Here is a 9,639-nt window from a genome sequence, read left to right as displayed (position 1 = left end):
CTCAGTCTTCCATAATTATGGAACCCAGATCTCAAATCCCCCGGCACCAACAGTCCTGCGGATCTCCTTTCCCCAGTCAGGGGCTGTGCCTGTCCCAAGGGACACGGCTGGGTGCCACGCAGTTTCCCTCTGACCCTCTGGGCTCAGAGATCTGGCAAACTTTCCTGCCCAGATCCCTGGTTTTTACCTTTCCAGGGGAACTCTGCCCTTCCCGGCTGCAAACTGTCTCACCAGCTGAGTCTCCTTCGCCACTTCAGGGTGGATGTTATTCATTTCAGCTGCTCATTCTATTTGCTCCGGGACAAGCCTTGGGACACGTCTGCCTATTCCGCTGCCATCTTGTCTCCTCCTCTCACATATTACCCTTTTATTAGTATAGATTCCTTGTTTTGGAGTTGTTTGACATTTTTTCATTGTTAGATTTACTAGTAGATGATGCATCTTTGGCCAGAATTATGCATAAATGGTGATGTCCTTTCTCATGGTATCACATTCAGAGACATAATATGCCTGTCCTACTTGTCATTGGTAATACTAATTTTGATCACCAGGTCAAGGTGTTACTCAGTTTCTCCACTGTATAGTTACTATTTTCTACGTAGACTGTTATGTCATCTGTAAACAAAGATAGTTTTTTTCTCTTCATTTCCACTCTACCAGTATACCATTTATTTCCTGTCTTATTCCATTAGCTAAGACTTCCAATAGGATGGAAAAAGAGTGGTGAGAGGGAATAGATATATTGTTGCCTTGTTCCCGATCTTAGTGGGAAAGCTTTGAATGTCTCATTAAGTGTGATGTTAGCTGTAGATTTTTGATAGATGTTCTTTATGAATTTGAGGAAGTTCCCCTCTGTTCCTAGTTTGCTGAGAATTTTTTATCATGAATTGGTGTTGAATATTATCAAGTGCTTTTTCTGCATCTACTGATATAATCCTGTGACTTTTCTCTTTTAGTATGTTGATGTGATGTATTATTGTATGTATTGATCTTTTGAAATGTTGAACTAGCTTTGCACACCTGGGATAAATCTCACTTGGTTGAAATATATAATTCTTATACGTTGTTGGACCTTGGGATTATGTTCAGGATTTGTGTGTGTGTACGTGTGTGTGTGTGTGTGTGTGTGTGTGTCTGTGTATTCGTGGGAGATACTGGTCTGTAGTTACCTTTTTTTGTAATGTTTTCATCTGATTTTGGTATTAGGGTAATGCTGGCCTCAGAACGAATTAGGAAGTGTTCTCTTGGCTTCTATCTTCTAAGTAAGAATTTAGAAACTTGGTATAATATCTCCTTAAATGTTTGCTAGAATTCACTGGAGAACCTATCTGAGCCTGCTGCTTTCTGTTTTGGAAGATTATTAGTTAGGATTCAAAATATATATAGGCTTTTTCAAATTGCTTTTTTCAACAGACTGTGCCTTTTAAGGAATTGGTTTGTTTCATCTAAGTTATCTAATTTGTGGGCATGGAGTTGTTCATGATATTCCTTGATATTTTTTTTTAAATGATCATGGGACCTGTAGTGATATTCCCTATTTCATTTCTGATATAGTAATTTGGGTAATTTTTCTTTTTGATCAATTTTATTGATCTTTCCACAGAACCAGCTTTTGGTTTTATTTATCTTCTACTTTCAGTTCATTTGTTTTATTATTGATTTTCATCTGCTTAGCTTGGATTTAGTTTTGTAGTTCTTTTAGATGGCAGCTTAGATTACAAAGTTTATATGCATTTAATGCTATCAACTTCCTCCTAGCAGTGTTTTCAGTTCATCCCACAAGTTTTGAAAAGTTTTATTTTCATTTAGTTCAAATTACTTTTAAACTTCTCTTGAGAGTTCTTCTTTGGTACATTATTTATTTATTTAGAAGTGTATTGTTTAAACTCCAAGAATATTTGATTTTTTTAGGTATTTTTCTGTTTTTTATTCTAGTTTAATTTCATTGCTGTCTAAGAGGAGACATTGTATGATTTCTATTCTTTTATGTGTGTTCAGGTATATTTTATGGCCGAGTGTGGACTCCTGGTGGATTTTCCAAGTGAGCTTGAGAATAATGTGTGTCTTCTGCTGTTGGTTGAGTGAAGTAGAGGATAGATATAAATTATACCCAGGTTATTGATGGTGCTATGGGGTTCAACTGTGTCCTCAATTATTTTCTGCCTGTTGGGTCTCCCCATTTCTTAGAGAGGGGTGTTGAGGTCTTCAACTATAATAGTGGATTCACCTATTTATCCTTGCAGTTGTATCAGCCTTTGTCTCATGTACTTTGATGCTTTGGTGCTAGAAAAATGCACAATAAGAATTGGTGTATCTTTTTACCATATCTGTTACACATTAAAAAAACTATTTTCAGTGGTTGCCCTAGAGCAGCCGTGGGCAAACTACGGCCCGCGGGCCGGATCCGGCCTGTTTGAAATGAATAAAACTAAAAAAAAAAAAAAGACCGTACCCTTTTATGTAATGATGTTTACTTTGAATTTATATTAGTTCACACAAACACTCCATCCATGCTTTTGTTCCGGCCCTCCGGTACAGTTTAAGAACCCATTGTGGCCCTCGAGTCAAAAAGTTTGCCCACCCCTGCCCTAGAGTGTTCAGTATACATTTTAATTAAGTCCACTTTCAAATACAGGCATACCTTGTAGATATTTCTGGTTTGGTTCCAGACCACCACAATAAATAAAATATCACAATAAAGCATCACATGATTCCCAGTGCATATAATTTCACTATGTATGTTTTGGTGCTGGTTATTTTGTGTCAGTGTTCTCAAGTATGTATTGTATGTCTTAAGTTTGTAGTTTAAAATTTTTTTCAGGAAAGTTTTCTTGAATTAGTTTTTAGAATTTTAGTATAGCTTTTATTATTTAGTTCTTCTGCTTAGGCTTTCTTCAGTGACTACTGTTGTATAAAAAATTAAAACAGTTTTTGTCACTTTCCCTAGAATCTATCTATCTATCTATCTATCTATTTATTTATTTTGAGGATTAGACTCCTTTTCACTTTCTATTTCTCTTAAGGCAGCGGTTCTCAACCTGTGGGTTGCGACCCCTTTGGCGGTCGAACGACCCTTTCACAAGGGTCGCCTAAGATCATCCTGCATATCAGATATTTACATTACGATTCGTAACAGTGGCAACATTACAGTTATGAAGTAACAACAAAAATAATTTTATGGTTGGGTCACAACATGAAGAACTCTATTTAAAGGACCAGAAGGTTGAGAACCACTGTAAGGCATCATTACCTGTTGTGTTTGTTTACTTCTGTGTTTCTTTGTTTTTAGTATTTATTTCTGAAATAAAAAATTTTAAGTTCTAATTGTTATTTTAGTTATGTTCTCACATTTCTGAGTTTCTCCAGTTCTGATGTTGTTTTTTCATTCTTTATATAATTTCCCTAACGTTTTTAGCATTCTATCAGTTTTCTGTTTCTGCTCTTCTGGCATACTTTAGTTGTGTGTAGGAATGACATTTTGCTCTTTTTTTTTTTTTTATAATAACTTGAGGTTTGGATCTGAAAACTTTTCCCATAGGTCATCTTAAAATTAGTTTTCCTGAATTTTTAGAAAGAAATAGTGATTCAGGATGGCATTTTTACTTTGATGGGATTGTTTTCCACTATGTTAAGAAGATGGCTGACTTCCTTCCAAGACCTCCTAGTCCTAGCAATGTCCCTTACTTCAACATGGGCCTTTTCTCCATTGTCCCTGTTGTCCCTTCTTGTTCCATTTTGTTTTCACTCCCAGCAGTTTCTCCTTCCATTCAAGGCTCTGTCCTTGGAGGGAGGCCTGGTTGTTCTTTTTATTAGTTCTGAGAGGCTTGACCCCATATATTAACTTGAAACCTATTGCTTGTAAGCCCTGGCCACCATGTGTCATTGGTGTAAAACTACCCTCCCCAGTTTTACTTGTATTTTCAAATTTGCCTACTCTTCTTTCCAGTAAATACTTATTTCCTATTTGGCTTGTAGAGATACATGCTAACAAACTAACCAGTTTTTATTGTTCTTTGAAGGCCCCATAGTTACAGGAATCCATTTGACCTAATACAAGGATAAGAGTTAAAAGTCCCATATTAAGAACCAGTTGACGATGGAATCTAGGACTGAGACCTCATCCCACACTTGTCCCCAGTGCCTGCCTGTGGTAAGGACTTACAGTGTGCCTTCACATCCAGCTCTTCACCAGGCCTCTGGGAACATTAATTCCTTTGTTTCCTTGAAGTGACTTTGAAGGAAAGTGCATGTTCTTTCTGGGTTGGTATAGTAAAAAGCCTATGAAGATTCTCGGCTCTGTTTCTTTACCTGGGAAGTACCTAGCCTTGTGTTACATTTGGTGACAGGAATAAGATGGTCAGCCTAGGTCACCCATGGTGGACATCTTACATGAGACAAGTACACTTTTGCTGTTTGGAACTGTTGTATCGCAAATCAGCAAGCTAGGCAAGCTGTTTTAATGAGCCAGTTAGTTAGGAGTCATCTTTATTGTGCGCAGTTCAGAGCAGATTACCTCTGTCAAATTCTGAACCCCTAAAGAAGGAAGTATTCTCTTTTTATATCTTTTCAGGTCCTTGTGTAAGTTATTTTTACAGACAATTTGTAACCTTGAGTACATATCATATCTGTACAGACACCTGGCATGGGAGTATTATCAGTATCAGTCCCTTACGTTAGATGGCTAGCTTGCAAGGTCAGACAGTTAGGTTTATCTTTTTTGTTATTTAAGCTAAAAAACAGTTATTTTACAGAATCAGAGACTATCTAAAAATAACAGAGTTGACCTACAGAATAAGAGACTATCTAAGAATAACAGAGTAGTTCAAACAGCAGTTTTCCAAAGGAGGGATTACTATGCTTTAGAACCATTAAAGTTTTGGAGTTATTTGTTACCACAGCATAATGTAGACTGTGCTAGCTAATATGATAGCCACTAGCCACATGTGGCTATTGAGCACTTAACGTGTGGCTGGTCCTAATTGAGATGTGGTGTAATTGTAAAGTACACACCAGGTTTGAAAGTCTAAGTATGAGAAAGAATGGGCAATATCTTATTAAATTAAGTTTTTATACTTATGACATTGAAATAACATCTTGGATCCATTGGACTAAATAAACTATATTAATTCAGCTCTCACTTTTGTTCATGAAGGTACTAGAAAATTTATATTTATCACATGTGTCATATTTGTTGGCATTATATTTATCTTGGACAGTGCAGAACTCTACCTGGACTAATTCAGTAGTCCTGGCAGAAGTTGGATGTTCAGTTTTCTAGAGCAGTGGTTCTCAACCTTGGCTGCATATTAGAATCACCTGGGAATCTATTTAAAATCCTGATTTCTGGGCCTCACCCTCCGGAAATTCTGTTTCTTTGTTACTAATGTTGTGGCCTCACCCCATAACAAAGAAACAGAATTTCTAGAGGATGAGGCCCAGAAATCAGGAATTTAAAAAGATTCCCAGGTGATTCTAATGTGCAGCCAAGGTTGAGAACCCCTGGTCTAGAGATACTACTAAGCTAGTGAAACACCAAATTTGGAGAGAGTACAGTAGAAGATTACATTGTAAATGGGGATTAAGCAAAAGTCTACTTGCTGGATCAGGAGATGTGCCCTTAATTTCTGTCCCATGTCCCTTTTCCCACTTGTTTCCCAGAGCACCGGTGGTCTTAGATGTCTTGCCTCCATCAGGCACGACTCTTCTAGACACTCGCATGTTGCTGAGGGTCTCCATATTTGCACAGGCAGGTGACTGTCTACTCACTAATTTGTAAGGCCTTCTAATTCCCACAGCATGGTCCAGGCCGTCTCCTGTGCTTCACTCTTACATAAACAGTATCCAAGTATCGCCTGATATTTTTTGCAAATTTCTAACAGGAAAGAAACTCCTTAAAGGAAAGACAATAATAACAGCAGCAGTGAGTTGTTTGTATATTAAGGTAATTCAGGTAGAGAATACAAATAAAAGGAAAAAACCAGCACATAGTCTTTGTGATGAGGTGCCTCTCCAATCCCAGCCCTACACCCTTTGCCTCCGGTATGTTAAGGAGTGTGCTGAAGCATGAACAGTTCTTTGTTTATCCAATTTAAGGGAGCAAGCAAGGAGATCTGATTTCTTTTAGTTGGGTTATTTTTTAACTTTTTAAAATTAATTTTTAGAGAGGGAGAGAAAAGGAAGGGGGAAACATCAATTTGTTATTCCATGTATTGATGCATTCATTGGTTGATTCTTTCTTATATGTGCCCTGAGGGATTGAACCCACAACCTTGGCGTGTGGGGAATGCTGCTTTAACCAACTGAGCTACCTGGCCTTGGTTATTCTTTTGTTTTAAAATTTACAAAGTTGATGGAAAGAAAAGTGTGCCTATAGTGAGGGCAACAGTATGAACAAAATGGTACAATATTTAAAATTCTCAAAGTAAGTGTGATTCTTTAAAAATATAGGTAAATGTGGAAGTTATTTCCCCTCTGTTGAGCAGTGGTTTGTATGTGCTGGGATCATAGTGGGGGAGTGGAAGAACGTATTGCAGGCTGGATCCCCAGTGTGGGACGGACGTGCGGGAGGCAGCCAGTCTTTCTCATCATTGATGTTTCTATCTCTCCCTTCTTCTCCCTTTCTCTTTGAAATTAATAAAAATGCATTAAAATAAAATAACATGAAAGTGTTGTCACTTTATAACATCCATTTCATAGATTATTACAGTGGTTGTTATCTTAGAGAGTACTAATAGAGTAACAGTTTTAAGACATACCATGGATTCTATTGTTTTTGTGTGGTGTACCTTAACATGCATGCTAACTGGAGAAGAATGATTTTCCCAACTTACTCTAACAGTGGTCGGCAAACTCATTAGTCAACAGAGCCAAATATCAACAGTACAACGATTGAAATTTCTTTTGAGAGCCAAATTTTTTAAACTTAAACTATATAGGTAGGTACATTGTTATTAACTTAATTAGGGTACTCCTAAGGCTTAGGAAGAGCCACACTCAAGGGGCCAAAGAACCTCGCCTCGCATGTGGCTCGTGGGCCGCAGTTTGCCGACCATGGCTCTAGTACTTTATTTTATGGTGATGTGATAAAAGTGGGAATTCTTTATTGGAAGGAGAACTAAGGTAAGTGTCGATGTCTGCTATGGACGTAGGCTTCAGGGTTGCTGTGTGTTCATCATCTGGGTCAGACCATGCATTGACTGTCCTTCTCCATTGCTATAGAATCCCGGCCCCAGTGGGGGACAGTGGCCGCCCAGTGCATGTCCCTGAGCCTCCTGGCCCCTCTATGGCTCGCCCACTCCCTCTTTGCATACTGTCAAACCTGGCCATTTTTTGGAAGGCTTCTTTAAATTCAGCCCACAGTGCCCTCTTTGCTTGTGAGGCAGTCGTCTACTTCTCAGTTAATCATGGTGTGTGTTGGTATGAACATGTTTGTATTGTCATCTGGTACTATTTAAACTTTAACGTATTTATGGCTTGAGTCCTTGAGCTTATTACATGTTCTTGCCTGCACAGAACTGTTTCTTAAATTATTTGAAATTTACTGTAGTGCCCTCAAAAATATTATCAAGTGATCTTTTTTCTTTCTCTTTCAGTCTCCTTGCCTATTGATAAAAGAGCTGTTCTCTGAAATTGAAGCAAATCTAGCCTCACTAATTAGTCCCAAAAGTATGGGATACGTTTGCAAGAAGGTGAATAAATTAGTAGTCAGGCTATTGGGTTGTGTGCTTAATATTGGGACAGTTGCTTCTAATTGTCTGTCTCAAACTTCAAATCTGTTGTTGCTTCTTTTTGAAATCTTGCATGATTGCCCTGATTGTTGTTCATCCTGCATACCAGCCCCTCCCTTAAGCATGTGACTCACTGATGTAAAAGACACTGCTACTCAGTACTTAACCACCTGTCTCATCACATATGGTAGAGATGTGAACTTAATTGTGGGCTTCCCAGCTGAATCGTTCTTCCCTCTTGCTTAACCCCCTGCAGATGCCCACCCCTGCCTTTGGAGAAAATGTCTGTAGTCCATTTCCCCTCCCGTTGGAAGTGATTTGTTTACATGTTACTGTTCAAGTGATAGGTGTAATGTGGGTGCTGTTAATTGAAAATAATTTTATTTTCTGTAATTTATAGAATGCCATTTGTTTAGTTTCATTGATGCACATATTTGGATGAATGACAATTGGGTTTGTAGTGAAGGTAGTTTTAAGTTTTTAGTAAATAATACTTAAGCAAAATATTATGCACCAGGTTAAATGAACTAAATTCTGACATAACCAGTACATCCCTTGCATCCTTGAAATGGTAGGTAGAATTATTTTTGTAGGAACTACCATGTTTTAAAGGAATTTATTCCTTCTTGACTACCTTGCCTTAGCAATCCTGAAAAATACAGGGATGCATCATTAGGAAATAGGTCTGTTTTGAGAAATTTTAAAACAACCTTCTATTTGCTACCTAGGATATTTAAAAATATGTTCCAATGTACTAGTATGGTTATTATCTACTTCAGTGGTATCAAATAAAATCTTGTAAGAAATGTTTAAGCCCATATGCTTTCAGATTGATGAGGATACTGTTTCTGAAGCATAGCTATAATCTTTGACCTCTTAGGCAAGATGTAATTTTTATCCTGTTAAACAACTTATAATTTACAATTTCTAGGAAAAATGTTTTAAAATTTGTTGATGAGAAATAATCTTTGGGACGTCCTTGTAGATCTGTCGGTATTTGATTTTAATAATCGCAGCCACACTAACATTCTTTACTAAAATTTGTGTGTAAAATTATAACTCAGAATTGGTAAAGTACATATTTCCCCGAACATTTTTACTTTAAAAATGTTTAAATTGTGATAAAATGTGAACAGAAAGTAAATACCCATTTCAGCTATGTTCGCTTGCTTAACATTTTGTCTCATCTGCTTTTTCTCTCTGTTTATGAAAACACACACTTTTTCTGAGCCATTTGAAAGTAAGTTACAGACATCTTGACGCCTTACCCCTAAACATTTTAGCACCTGTATCCTAAGAACTAGGTTGTTTTCCTTAAGAACTACATTATCATACCCAAGAAATACAATATTAATAGAATAATGTTATGTAATGTACTGCCCTTACTTAAATTTCTTTTTTTTCTTCCAAAAGAGTATTATAGCTCTTTTGGTTTTTGACTCAGAAACCTATCAAGGAATATGTATTGCATTTGGTTGCCATATTTCTTTAGTTTCTTTTATTTTAGAATAAGCCACTATTTGCACCCCCCACACCTATTCCCTCACCCTCACAGTGGTCTTTTATGTAATCTCTAGTTGGTTTTTAAAAATAGACTATCCCATAATTTGCTTTTTGTAGTTTTTAATTTCATGACTAGATTGAAGTTAAAATTTTTTTGAATGAATACTATGTAGATTGCATTGTGTATTTTCCATTACATTATATTAGGAGGTGAAGTAAATTTTTTCATTTTATAATAGCTTAGTATTTGTTTTGACTTGTTGCTATAAAGACATGATATTTTATCTTTAGATTTCAAAATACTTGTAGTGCTTTACTGTTAATTTTTTAAAAATTAAGTTCACGATAGATTTCAAAAATATAGGAAGTGGTGTACACATAGACATCTCTGTGCCTGATGCTCAGATTT

This window comes from Myotis davidii, unplaced genomic scaffold (assembly GCF_000327345.1).
Source record: "Myotis davidii unplaced genomic scaffold, ASM32734v1 scaffold642, whole genome shotgun sequence".
Classification (NCBI taxonomy): Eukaryota; Metazoa; Chordata; class Mammalia; order Chiroptera; family Vespertilionidae; genus Myotis; species Myotis davidii.
Note: the sequence above shows the minus strand (reverse complement) of the source record.